This window comes from Morus notabilis, unplaced genomic scaffold (assembly GCF_000414095.1).
Source record: "Morus notabilis unplaced genomic scaffold, ASM41409v2 Scaffold75, whole genome shotgun sequence".
NCBI classification, from domain to species: Eukaryota; Viridiplantae; Streptophyta; class Magnoliopsida; order Rosales; family Moraceae; genus Morus; species Morus notabilis.
The window spans coordinates 546,070-559,810 of NW_010361425.1; positions in this window are offsets into that span (position 1 = coordinate 546,070).

The window sequence follows — 13,741 nt, forward strand, 5'->3', positions numbered from 1 at the left end:
AAAGCCGAAAATCTCTAGCGTTGATTGCAGCCCTCCAGTGACGTTCACCAAGAAGACATTCAATGAGAAAACTCAAGCAGATCATGCAGGACACCGTCACCAACAAGCAGATCGCGAGCCCAAGATTTGGTTCACCTCGGTGAACTGGTTCACAACAACAATGATTGTCGGAGAGATCTGAAGATAACCTGCATATTGTCACAAACCTAGACAATCCAAAATCGCAATAAAAAGATTGAAAGGAATAATGTCATCCCTGGATAAGAAGCATGGTCTGAAGCTGTTGCGAGGTTAGAGTTTGTGTGAGAGAAAGAGAGCTAGGCTTGGTATTTTACTACAATGTCCTCTTTAACAAGATCACATGCCTTGCATATGATTAATTCTGTTAAAAATGTAACAGAATTTGACAGAAAGAACTACATTGCACCCTTTTAAATAGTTTGAGATTCGTTTCGTCAAAAAAAAAAGTTTAATGACCAAACTGTCACGTTTTAAAAAATTTGGAGATCATTCGTGCAATTTACTCAAAAGGAAAATGGTTAAGTAACCTATTGCAATTGGCCATCATGAGTTGGCATGCACTTTATGAGTCTCATAATAAAATCTTTAGAAAATGGTATATATGATTATGATACTTAGAACAAAACTTTGGAAAATGTAGCAGGCAGAAATGTAATCAATCGATCGCATGCATAAGGGGAACTAAACAAAAAAATAAATACAAAAATAAATTAACTTTTATGGTATTGCACTTTTCTATGCAAGTAATACCCAAAATAAAAGTTTATGAAAATGAGATTTTCTGAGAGTTACCAAAATTGGCATTTTCCTCAATGTGGACAATAAGAGGTTGTTTAGTTGGGGAATTCGTTCCCTTATTCGAATCATGGTTCATGGTTCGCTACAGTATTTTATCTCACAAAAAATACACGTAAATCAAAAATAATTCTAATCACATAATTCTAATCCATGAACCAAACGTATCCTAAGTTAAATTGATTTAACACATGCCTTGTTGATTTAAAACATGCGCAAAGAGATACAATTTGAACACGACATTATAAACAAACGATACTTTTTTTAAAATAAAAAAAAATTCTGAAACAGCAAACAATGCTATTTGATATAACAACAGTTATCTTTTTTTAACGTTTTTCTCAAAAAAAAAAAAAAAAAAAACACAATTATTTATACTTTTTTCCCCAAGACACTCTTACATTCTTATGCCAATGTTATATACTCAATTAATTACTTACTAATAAGGATGTGATTTGTCTGACGAAATAAGGACATCATTTATCCCATTTTATATTGATATGGTAAGTGAAGTTGTATTGCTAAATACCGATAGATAAAAAGTCAACAACTTAAATATCATGTAAATTGTTTTCTTTTTTTTTTTGGTAAATGGTATAAACTATAAAGAATTAGTGCAATAGTTAATATGTTGATTACTGTATTGTACTTTTTGTGCAAGTAATGAATATAGCATGCTTTCCCAAACTCTCTCTCTCTCTCTCTCTTTTTTCCCTTCATCTGATCATCTCTTCTTATCTTCATGTCAAACTCTTGTTTAAAAAAATGGTCAAACGTGAAAGTTCGTACTAAAAAAAAATATATATCTAATTTATTGGATATCATTTTTATCCTTTAGTTGTGTTTTGGTATGGCTACTTAATATGCTCTGAAAGGATTAATTTCAGTGATATCTCATGAATTTTAAGATCATTCTCACTTTATCTCTTAAATTTTAAAAATTCTCGCTTTGTTTCTTAAATTTTGAATTTATTTCATTTAAACTCTTTAGAAAACTCTCGCTTTACCCATGTTTTAAGAGTTGAGGGGTTATTTTACCAAAATTAAAAGAATAGGAATTAAAGTGTCACCTATTAAATAATTGAGGGACCACGAGAGCAAATTACTCTTTTTGTAATTTATCCTAAAATTTAAGTAGGCAAGAGTGCATTATATACAAATCTTTAAGATTTCAGAGTCCATGTTTAAATTTTGAAAAAAAAAAAAAAATAGATCAGTGGGGATATACTAAGAGTAAAATTGTAAAGTTGTATAACAACGTAGGTCAAAGTTTAAGGGCGCATTTGGAACTCATCTCAAAATAATTTTATTTTTTATATGAAAATAAAAATAAAAACGTTTTCAATCTCAGACAAAAATTATTTTTAAAAATGTGTTTAGTAGTTTTATCAAGAGATTATTTTCAATGTAAAAAAACCATTAATGTCTCTCTTTCTCTGCTCGAGAGAGGAGAAAACAAAAACAAAAAATGAAAAACGACTAAAATTGTTTTTCATTTCTTTCTCATTTTACACTAAACTAAAAAATTATTTTCATTTCTATTTTTTATTTTTATTGCGTCAAATACCGTTTTAAAAACGTTTTTATTTTTTTCTCAAAAAACATAAAAAATAAAAATATGATTAATTCCAAACACGGCATAAATTTTCTAAAAACTTGCCCCATGAACCAATTTGTGTTTGTCCGTGTGTATGTCAACTTAGATGGTAATCTATAGGAGTGATGGATTTGATGGTCCGCACAAATCTCTATCTTGTTGCAATTTACTATTTAGATTTGTCGTTTTTTAATATTTTTTTATTTGGTTTCTTGTCATATCCATAGGCTAGCTTTTAAACGAGTGAAGATCGATATCGATAATCTCAGTATTCTATTAATCAGAAGAATTTACAGTAGAGGAGAAATACATTTTGAAAGAGGAAAATTTATATGTTGTGTCCGCTTGATTTTCTCCCTTTCACAATTATAAACAATGCAGCCAATGGTTTAATTGTTTAGGTAATTTAATAAGTTGTTTATTATATAGAAAAGATCTCTAATTTTGTTTATACGGCGTGAGATTTATGACTCTTATTTTACTAATAAAACAAATGAAACAATCAAAATTCAAATCTTGGTATACATATGTACATATTTGCGCACCCAATCAAGAGATTTTAATATAAATTAAGAGAGAAATGAGATAAAAACCCCTTAAAGTTATGAATCTGAATTTTTACCTTTTACTATTAATTTATATCATCTTAATTAAATAATTATATTAATAAAAGAGTATTAATCAATAGTAAAATATAAAAATTTAGATCCACACCCTCTAAAACTAAGTTCAACAATTTTACATTGGTAAATAATTTCTCCCCCTACGACATCTTGCTAGATTTTTTTTTTTTTTTTTTTTTTTTGCCTGAGTAATGTGCTAGATATTTGCTTGGTTAATTATGAATTAAATTGTGTCTTACAGGGAAAAAAGAAAGGTATTAAATAGAAAGTACTTTTGGAGAAAGTAGTTTAATATTGGAGGATTCATAACAAGATATCATGGTAAAGTTATGCCAATCTGTTTCTGGTCCTATAAGTAGGAATTAGTGGCTGCAACTCAAGGATGACAAAGAAGCCATGGAAGAAGCACGCATCTTATGTTCCTTAAAGTGACAACACAAGACTGATTCTATTTAGATCCTATCTTGATCATGTTTGTCTCAAAAGTGGAGATTTTGATTGAAATGTCATATTTCCAATTCATCACCACACTAATATAAATAGATACACGGTAGAACAAAGCCAAAAATAAGAAGGGTGAAATGAGCTTGCAATCATTGATCATCTATACCTATATCATCGTATCATGTTCATATTGTTACTATCATCATATCATATCATATTTACTAAGAAAGACTCAGGGTGTGTTCGTTTAGTGGACTCAACTTGAGTCAGCCCAACTCAAGTTGAGTCCACAGCCCAAACTCTTGTTCGGTGTGCTCGGTTCGAATTGTGATTTTAATGTCTTCGAAGTGGAATTCAACCACCCCCCTGAATTCCACTTAACTCGAGTCTGAGCTACAGTAAAAAAGTCATGCCCAACTCTGCAAATTCTCTGCGCTCCTTAACGTTTTCTTGTCTCCATTCATCCGTGTTCTTCCCTCTTCCTCCGAGAAAGCTCTCTCTTCTCTGTCCATTCCCATCATTTACAGCCTTGATTCCCTTATTCGTGTTCTTAAAACCGCGTGGTGAAGCTGCAACCCAGATCTTTAGAGCCAGATTTGTTTCGTTTGAGATATTGAGCCAAATCTTGTTTGGTGACCGAGGAAACCTTTCCTCGCCGTTCACCGATTTGCCCAAAACAGAGAAAATGTTGGTCACCGAATCGAATTCGGATGCGGAAGCGTGGCGGGGAAGCGGATCATGTATAACAAAAATTTTCATAAAACCTTTGAGATACTCTATAGATTATATTAATTTATGCACGAATAAATTAATCTCATTAATTCATTTATTAAGAACTCAATTAGAAAAAATACCTGGAGGCCGACTCGGTTGATAACTTGAGTTCTTTGACCTCGAACAATCCTTGCTCCAAAGCTTTGTGTTTAGAAAACCAATGTCTTCCACGTCAATTCCTAGAATCCATGAAGACGTGTGTGTGGACACACATGAGACAAAACGGATTACAATAAACACTCAAATTTTCATAAACACCAACGCATGCACGATGTGGAATTTTTTAGAGGAAAAATTTTTCCTTCTCTCTATAAGGGAAATTCGGCCAGCCCCTTTCAAGTTAGGTTAAAAAATTATCTCGCGCAATTTTTCATCATATCTTATTTATAGAGTAGAAGTCAAACTTCTAGAAGGAATCAAATCTCTATCTCCTATTTGAATTTCGAACAAAAATTCTCCTCTCTCTTATCTCCTTATGGCCGGCCAACCCTAGGGTTTCCTATCCCTATGTGTGGCGCCAATTGCAGATAGGGAAGGAAAAGAAAATCATCCTTTATCCTGTAGTCCAATTTTGATTCAAATTTAAATTCGAATTTAAGTTAAACTTAAATTAATTTGAATTCTAAATTGAACAACTTATCAAATAAGTTTAAAAGGATAAATTTAAATTATGTTCATGATTCAAATTCAAATTTAAATAATCACATTATTTAAATAATAATTAATTCTCAATTAATTATTTTTTAAGTATTTAATTTTAGAATTTCGTAATTCTAAAATTTCCATTTTGTCCTTTGTGTCTGGTAGAATTACTAGGAGGACGCGGGGACTAATGGACCTATAATCCCGAGCTCCAATAAAATTAATAATTAATTAAAACACTTTAATTAATTAATTAATTCTATTAATTCTAATAGTTACTCCACTATAAACTTGGAATTGCACTTTCGAAATTATAGACATAAATTACTTCTAAACTGTGAAGTGTCCATTTGATATAGTCATTGCATATAGATCGATCCTCCATAAATAATTCATAATTAGAGCAAGGTAAAATCCGTTAACCTCTCTAATTACATCTTTATCCTTGAGTACCATTGATTCTCTAATGGACAGTGATTTATAAAACATATTCATAAATCGGAGCTCCTACTAGTCCAAGTACCGAATCAACCCTGAAGAGAATTATTTATCTACTTCTTTCTTAAGAAGGAATGGATTTCATCTCGTGTAATAACATTCCCGGCTACTTACTTCATCATGTCTCCAAAATACAAGGAATAGGATTCAGGATCTCAGAATCCGTACCGAGTAAATCAAAAGACACAAATCCATAAATAAGAGTTTGTTAAGAACTCAGGATTAAGATCATTCTATATATGACCATCGGTAGACTCAATTAGAATTTCTATACTTAACGGAAATTATTAGAAATTCATATTGTGTCTGTGTTCTTGTTCCACATAATCTCATTATGCGAAATACACTCATTCAATATCTCATCATATTAACAGTGCGGATAACACCGTTCCATTCTAAATGGGGATGACATGTATTAATAATATTTTAATTAAAAATTCTGAACTGTAATTAAATTCATTATGAACATTACTTTTTGATTATTATCCTTAAACATTATCCTCTCGTATATAACACTTATATACAATGTTTAAGGTTACATAAATAATCATAGAATTTTTATTGATATTCATAAAATATTCATAAATATATGCACATAAAATAATGAATAATCTCTTTTATTAAATAAATAATAAATATCATATTACATCTTATGCTTCTAGGACACCATTCTCAACAGAAAATAGCTCCTTCATTAGAATGACGACGTCCTCCTCTGGCCGTTCTTCTGTGTAGATGTCTCCGCCACCGTCGATCTCAACCTCTGCATAAGTGGAGATATTTTGCCGGTCGTAGATGTCAGAGGAGAACTTTCCGTACTTCATCAGCATCACGTTTGGGGCTATTCACGAAAGATTATACTCTTTCTTCTACCGGATCGAACACGGTAAGCCCTCCTCTCTTTGCCATACGATTTGTGAACTAATTTCTAGCATCCCAAATTGTAAGAACAATGATTATTCACTTCAAACTTTCAGCTCAATAATTTGGCCGAACATTGGAACAAAAGTTCGATAGTGAACTAATTTCTAGAAAAAAAATCTTATTTTACAGCCAAACCCTCCATTTTACTTGATTAATTACAGAAAAAAAAATTAGCAAAATAGAATAATGTTTGACATGTTGTATTTCAGAGATAAAAAGCCTTAACTATGCCCTCCACCCAAAACTTCCATGTGCACTTGCAAATGTTATGTCCCGCATATCCCTCCCTAAGTCCTTCACAAAAAGAAAAAAAAAAAAAAAACAAGATTAAACCTATGAGACCAAAGAAAGGCAGGCAGCCATTTCACACATTCAAAACTTCTAAAAAGACTAAGGATTTAGCACATTGGCAGTAGAGTTTAAGTTAATTATGGATCTTTGTTTCCGCATATGTGAGTTCTTTCGACATTGTATTGTTGTGCAGATGAACTCTTTGTTCTTATTGGATTTAGTACATTGGCAGTGATGATTTTCTTGGCACATCAGTTTCATTGTAGCTATATCCTTATGGTTTCTAGCGTTTATCAGTTGCTACTCCATGTAATTAGATTTTCTTAGATTGAATGTCATGTGTTGTCGTTTGTTAATGCATTATGACCTATGCTTTTAAGTCCTTGGCCTATTACTATGTGGATTGGTAGCATAAGTGCCATTCTAGGAGGATAATGTTCCGAAACTGAAATGATATAATTATAACCAAATCTGAGCCAATCAAAAGATTATGTACTTTAATCCTCTTTCTTCTTTGTCTCGCATATGTCACTTTCTTCTCGTGGTTGGTGGTCTTGCTTGTGTGTATTAGATGCCGCAAAGGAGTGAGGATGATGTGACCTTCTATTGGTCTGAGAAACAAAAAATTGAGTTGTTGAAGAAACTTGCGGACTACAATAAAAACAACATGGGCCGTCAACCTAAATCGGCGGATTGGGAACAATGGGCGAAAGATTTGTCCCCACTTTTTTCGTCACCTATTCCTCTAGGGTGCGTTAAAGAGGCAAATGAACGGTTGAAGAAAAAATTCAACGCGGAGCTCGCCCTCCGCACAAACACCGGACTAGGATGGGATCCAATCAAGAATACCCCAACATACACTGCCGAGTATTGGAATGATTTCTGTGAGGTTAGTATAAGACATATGTACTCCTTAATTTCCTTTGTGATATACTTTTTTGTTCATGACATTTAACATGAAATTTAATACGATTTATGTGAGGTTATTATTCATTTTACTATTATTAGGGGGCTGTGGCATTAGGCCCTGCGGGGGCCTTAGGTGCTGCGGGGGGCTGAGGGGTTGTTGGACTTGGGCTTTAGGTGCTGCGCGGGGGGGGGGGGGCCTGAGGTGTTGTTGGACGTTGTTGGACTTGGGTCTTAGGGGCTGGGGGCTTGGGGCTTATGGGACTAGGGGGCCTAAGGGGTTGCAGGCCAGAGGGGATTGAGCCTTAGGGCCTGCGTCCTTGACAATGCTGATTTGACTTTCATAATTTACTTCAAGGAAATGCATAAGTTTGCCTTATGGATCTTGTGTTTTGCATTTTATAATTTTTTGTGGCCACTAGAGATTGCTTTATTTGTTTATGTGCTCAACAGACACACAAGTGGGCGAAGCGTGCACGTAAGGATCCCCTGAAGAACTATGAGCTCTACTACGAAGCGTTTACTAGTAGGCGTGCCCGCGGTGCAGTTGAAGAGAGTATGGAAGAGAATGATGAGGAAGGTGACTTTTCTGAGCCGCTTGTAGGGGAACATGATGTTGATGGCAGCAATTCACAACATTTGGAAGGTGAGGAAGCATTTGTCAACACAATGAGAGGGGTTTTAAACTCATCAACCCGTCCCCTAAACATGGCCTCGTCATCTCGACATATAGCGAAGCGCAATAGTAGAAGTGGAGCCCGAGGTGTGGATCCAGAGGCAAAATGTATTTTAAAAAGTATTGCAACTATGCTGAATCTGCGTCAGCATAGTTGAGGTACAAGTTCAGGTGCTTCTCAGTGTGTAGAATCCCAGCAATCAACCTTCCAGAAGTGTCAGGTTGTAATTAGTGAGATACTATTGCATAATGAATAGACAGTGTCATTCATGGAGTATATAAATTGGAACCCAAACTGTCAAGAGATGTTCTTGGGCATGAATGATGAACAAAGGTTGTGCTACACTTTGAAAACATTGAAAACCATAGCAAATAATCCAGGACCCAACGTGCAGCAACAATATCTATATTATATGAACCAGGGTCCACCGTATGTGGGTTCGTCTGCACATTTTTGCCCACCGGTCCAAAACTTCACACAATAGCAGTCTCTTTTTCCCCCAGTACCCTTTAACCTTAACCCACCACAACCTTCTTTCCAACATCGCACTCCTACTGGCCAACAACCCCTTCCTAACTACCAAAATTTCTCATCATTCTTCGTGAACCCCTAATTCCCACCCCCACCCAGCCCCTTTGGAGGAACCGGAAGTGATGAGATTTAACTTGAGTGTTCATTTTCCCAACGTTATTTCCTTTTCCATTTGATTGTGATGTATTGTCTTTGTTTCTTATTTGACACGATTGTTTCTCATTTCAATTTGACATTGGTTTTAGCTAGCGAGTTCAGTTTGTGAGTGTGTTTGTTGTAACGTTGTAGACTTGGATTTGGAACTATGATTTTATGTTATGCATTGTTGTTCATTGAGGCAATCTGTAATATATACATTGTTCATGCTTATCATCTCAAATATTGTTTTGTATATTGTTGATTGTATTGGCAGACAGGATGTGGAGTAGCGGACCACCGGACGATGATTCTGATGATGACTACATTCTTGGAGCAGCCACTGCTGCGGTATTCTATACGGCATACTTGGAACATCCACTTCCGACTCCTAGGAATAATAGGCACTACACAAGTACGCAGCGTCTAAGTGATTTGTTAAATGGACACGAGATGGTATTATACAATAAGATTAGGATGGGCAGTTATTGCTTTAGGCGATTGAGTTGGTTACTCAAACAAAAGAATTATTGAGGAGTACACAAAATATGAGCGTTGATGAGCAATTGATCATTTTCTTGACAATTATTTGTCAAAGCGAAAGCAATAGAGAGACACAACATCAATGGCAACACTCGGGGGCTACAATTTCAAAGTACTTCATGGTAGTGTTGAATGCCATATTTCTTCTTCGCCATGATTTTATTAAGCCACCTGACTTTAACCGCGTCGATCCACTTATTAAGGCAAGTGGGAACAAGTACAGGCCTTGGTTCGATGTAAGGCTTACCTATCCTTTTTTTTCTTGTTCGTATTAAACATTATGATAACACAATATTTTGAGATTCATAATAACGTTTATTCTAATTGTCGCAGAAATGTGTTGGCGCGCTCGATGGGACGCACGTTCCATGTGTACCGCCGCCAGAAAATGCAGAGGTCTGGAGAAATAGGAAGGGATTCAACTCACAAAATGTTTTGGGAGTGTGTTCCTTCGACATGAAGTTCACGTATATGACAGCCGGGTGGGAGGGTTCCGCACACGACGCCCAAGTTCTTGAATCAACACTTGAAACGCCAGAAAAGAAGTTCCCTGTCCCTCCACCAGGTACACACAAATCCTAAAATGGGTAATAGTTCGAGTTTTAATCTGTGTGGGTTTAAAAAGTTCAGACAAGTATGTTAAAACAGTTTTTCTTCCCACCATGTAGGAAAATTTTATTTAGTAGACTCCGGTTACGGAAACACAAGCTGTTTCCTAGCTCCTTATTGCGGTTCTACGTACCACTTGCAAGAATATAGGGCACGTCGCGGTCGACCTCGAACTGAGCATGAGTTATTTAACTATACTCATTCATCGCTAAGGAATTGTATCGAGCGGACGTTCGGGGTATGGAAAGCGAGGTTCCGCATTCTAAAGATAATCAACAATTACCCGATGAAGAAACAAGTGAGAATACCTATTGCTTGCGCTGTGATACATAACTTCATACGCATGTATCAACATGATGACAGCTTCATAAATCAATACTTACAAGATGGGGTACCCGTAAGTGAAATTGACCCCTTGAACGTGGATGACGATGTCAATCAAAATCATAACCCAGATCGGAGTACGGAAGGACCAAGAAACATCGCGAGTCGAAGGGAGATGGGTCTTATGAGGGATGAAATAGCGAGAACTATGTGGCAGACTAATGGTGGAAATAACAATCGCTAAATAAACATGTATCAGTTAACATGTATGAAATATTTGTTTTGTAACAGGTAAATCGAGCCATTTGAGGCAATGTCTATTTTTTCTTTTTTTTTTTCCTATTTTCGGAATTTTTTTTTGGTTGTGACAGGTAATTTCCTCCTTCATTAATTAGTTACATGTATTAACCTATGAATATGACATTTAAAAAAAATTAGAAACGTGGAATGTTCTTCAGTTTGAATAATGGAAGTTATTTTTTCCCTTCATTTTATCATATAAATGGGAGAGAATTGAGATAGTAGTTGGAATAATGAATCTGTGAAATGAACACATCACAGCTCGAATTGTGTGTTAAACTTGTAGTTAAATTGACTCCTAAAACACTAACTCCAATTCCAATTACAATTTGAATCTAGATTCTAACTCTAATCATAACTTTAACTCAAATTGTAAAACTTTGATCGGTGAAGTGAACACACCCTAAGTATGAATAAAACTCAACTTAAAAACACATTGAAAATAAAAGTGTTGGAAAATAAGTAAGAAGTACGAAAAAAAGGGAAAAACACAACAGACAAAAGGAAAGGAAAAAAATGAAAAAAAAAAAAAAAAAAAAAAAAAAAAAAAAAAAAAAAACCTAACGGAACATTTCATTATGTGTAGAGAGAAATTGATTATTTCCGTTGTTTCATTCTTCTTTTTTTTTTTTTTTCATTTTCATTCTTTTTTTCTTTTGTTTTCTTTACTTTTTTACATTCTTGCCTTTTTATTTTATTTTATTGTACAATCTTATATCTTCATTTTGAAATATGTATAATCAAAATACTTTATTCCTAATTTACCCTTGTTAAATTTATTTTTTCTCTGTGGCATTCTTTACTACTATTTTCTTATAGAACATTCTAATTAATTTTCAATATGATTTTGCCAACTGTTTTTTTTTTTTTTTTGAATATACCCTACTTGTCTATACTCTCTCTCGCTTTCACACGCGCAATCACACATACCAGAATTTAACAAAAATACTTGTTTTGATTGAAACATGCATATAGATATCCATTTGTTTATTTATTTATTTTTGAATCTTATGTTTTTAAATGTGCCTTGTTAAAATTTTTCTAATCTATTCTCACTAAAATAACGTTTCTCAAATGCATGACTGTCCTAACATTTATTCTTGTAAGTATTTTTTTTTTTTTAAATGTGATCCTCATAACTGTTTTTCTCTACTTTTTCTGTTGAAATAATTTCTGTAAAAATGTGTCTCCACCTAAACATTTTCTTTTTTCTTGAAACCCACTCAAATACTTTTTTTTTTCACATGTACTCAATAAATAATTCAATGTCTAATTTGTTGTAATAATATTTTTTGCTTTAAGATGTGCCCTATTTAAATATTTGGTTTTTTTTTTACTAAATTAAACGCTGAAGAGGATAATTGATTAAAAAAAAAGAACGTAAAATTTTAAAGAAGTTTTTTTAGATCTTTATATGATCCGAAAAATTAACAAACTGAATATATACGCACGTGCTTGTATATTAAAAAAGAAAGAAAAAAGAGGCCTAAAGCAGGAGATATCTATGTAGTTGAGGTCCACGAAATAGAATAGAATTAGAGTGCTTTGAGTCAGCATATTTGATTGCATAATTTTGTACTACATAATAAGAATTTGTTGGCCAATATTAGAGAATAATATACCAACTTTAATCCTAATTTTCATACTAAATTGTGAATTGATATTCTTTTATTCGTAAATTTTTGAAGAACCAACTGATAAGGTCTTGTCTTTTCTTGACCAAATATATGCTTATCTCTTTACAGAAAATACATTTGATCTTTGTTTTATCTCAGGTACATCTAATATTCGTTGACACATTAAGTGCTCCTCAAGATATTACTAATTATCGGATCATTCAAATCAGAATGTGTTTAATGAAAGTCAAGAAAAACAAAAATGACTGCATTCAACAAAAAGAAAAAAGGTTTCCATATGTAAGGATTCTCATATAGTAAAGGCGAATTCGGTACCAACAGAAAAAAAAATCTACGGACTGTGCAATTAGTACTAACAAATCTTGATTAAGTTCAGCTAATTAACAAGTTTTCTTATGTTAACATGTCTCTACCGTCGTGATTCTCATAGTGCTGAAACTTTAAACGGGTCGTCCGTGACCATCGAAAAGTCTGAATTTTTACCTGAGTACCGAACCCAAACTGCCCGACCCGACCCAAAAATTGCCCATGGACGGGCTTCAGGCAGGGGATGCCTGCCCGTGCCCGGTCAGGCTGCCCGATGCCCAACCGGCTGCCCGAATTTTCAAAATTTTTTTTATATTATATTTTTATGTTGTATTTATATAATTACAATGTGTATATTACAATTTGAAATTTGAAATGAACACACGAACTATATAAAAAATTATTTCTTCATTGATTTTTAAATTTGTAATTCATGATTGCCTCGTTAAAAACCTTACCAAGAAAAACCCAATTAGGATAAAAACTTGGTAAGGAAAAAAGAGTGCAATCATTGTGGGACGAATTACAAATTTGACGAACTTACAAAGTCTATACAAGATTATAATAACACTATACAAATTAGAAATTACAAAGTAAATAAATATTTACAAATTAGAATGATAAAATTTAATTTGAAGCAAAAGGATCGTCTTGAAAATTAAAAGTTAATCTATTAAATTCATCGATCCATTCTTGGTTTGCCGGTGAGATTGTATCGTGTAAGCGTTGGTCGGAACGGTCCCAATCCTTGATGCATACCAAAGCTTCAACAATATCCTGCTACAATGCGTTTCTCCGTTCTTTAAGTATTCGGGCGGTTGTACTGAATGCTTGTTCGGCTGCAACAGTGGAGACCGGGATCGAAAAAATATCCATTGCCAGTCGTGTTAGGATCGGCCAAGTTAATGCTCGTGCCCTCCACCACTCAACCAAATCAAACATTTCACTATTGTCTATAACTAAGCCCTCACTCAGGTACGCCATTAACTCGTTGAATCCGCCGCCACCTCTTGATGAAGATCCATTCCCAGATTCTTCTTGACTTTGAGTCGTCGTCGTCTTCTTCTTCTTCTTAGACAACCTGAAAACATTCAAGAATGAATGCGGATTGTTATCTCGTTGTTGCGGTTGTTCAACACGAGGTGTGTTTCTAAACCTACTTTC